This window comes from Nannospalax galili, unplaced genomic scaffold, assembly GCF_000622305.1.
Source record: "Nannospalax galili isolate Female #2095 unplaced genomic scaffold, S.galili_v1.0 scaffold1318, whole genome shotgun sequence".
Lineage (NCBI taxonomy): Eukaryota > Metazoa > Chordata > Mammalia > Rodentia > Spalacidae > Nannospalax > Nannospalax galili.
The window spans coordinates 1,075,618-1,077,215 of NW_008342123.1; positions in this window are offsets into that span (position 1 = coordinate 1,075,618).

Below are 1,598 nucleotides of genomic sequence, written 5' to 3' on the forward strand. Positions count from 1 at the left end.
TACCTTTTGTGTGAAGCCAAGTTCCAATACACTGTTCTTGAAGCTCTTAGAAATAGTACACAAGGCAGGGTGTGGTGGCATACACCTTTAGTCCCAGCACTCAGGAGGCAGAGGCAGGTGGATCTGTGTGCATTCCAGGCCAGCCTGGTCTACATAGTGAGTTCCAGGTCATCTGGGACTACAGGGAGACCCTGTCTCAAAAATAAATAAAATAGCACACAAGGCAGAAGGATCATGCTAGAGTCTCTCTCTCCACAGGTGTCAGTCTACATAACATCAGTCTGCATAACAAAGCATGTGGGGCATGGCCGTGAAACTTAAAATTGTGTTCAAATCACACAATAAAATATCTTTACTTATGTGCCTTTATACGCCCTCTACAATTAAAGTAACAGTATTTTTATGGATGCTTTCTTATTCAACCTGTAACCCTCTGCTGCTTCTCGTTTTACGTGAGACTCCATTAATAATAACTCCATACTTTGAGGCCTATATTAATTTGGTCAGAGGGACATAAAGGACAGTTTTTTACTCCTTGGCCCCCTAGGTCGATTAGTTCTAAGGGACTATGAGCATCTCTCAAAATGTCCTGTAACTGTGGTGAGTCACCTGTCCTCTTGATCAAGGAGGCCGTGGAGACCCCACAAGATGGGCTTGAGCCAGTGTCCAGGCTACAAAGAGGAGGGTCAATACAGAGGAAACATTTCCTCCATGCTTACAAGTGAAGCCAGCCATGGTCCAGCAGAACCTTTGACTTATCTTCGTGTAGACAGAACTGGTAAAAGGAAGGAGCCAGGGGCTCCTCCCAACCCCATGTGACCCCTGAGGAACAGATCCTCAAATGGCCTTGTCCTAGTTTGTTTCTTCATTGCTGTGACAAAACACTCTGACCAGTACCAACCTGGGGAGGAAAGGGTTTATTTAGCTTACATATCCGGGGTCACAGTTCATCTGGGAGCCCAAGGTAGGAACTCAGGGCAAGAACCTGGAGGCAGGAGCTGGAGCACAGGCCATGGAGGAATGCTGCTTACTGGCTTGCTCCCCTGGCCCCTGCTCAGCTTGCTCTCTTATCCAACACAGGCCCACCTGCCCAGAGGTGGCACCAGCCACAGTGGGCTGGGCCCTCCCACATCACTCAACAATAAAGAAAATGCCCCACAGACATGGCCATAGGCCAGTCCAATGGGGGCAATTTCCCAATTGAGGCTCCCTCAACCCAGGTGTGTCAAGTTGACACTAAAGCTATCCAGCACAGGCCTTAAGAGTGAAAATAAACTGGTTTATCTGGGCCAACTGTATGGCCTTAAACATCCAAAAGGAAAGTATAACCAAAGATTAAAGGGACCAATATAATTTTTTAAGAGTCCATATCCATAGCTAAAGGCTACATAACAAGAAACAATGCCAGATAGGAGATGCCTTCTTTTGAGTTGTTGGCCAGGGTGGCCCAAGAGACTCCCAGACAGTAACCCAGCATAAACTGGGAAAATGAACAGCAGACCCCAATTTTATCTAAAGGAATATTGACAACTGATTGCTGCTAGATGAGGAACAGCTGACCTTCCTAAAACAAAGACCTCTAGACAGGCTGACTAAAT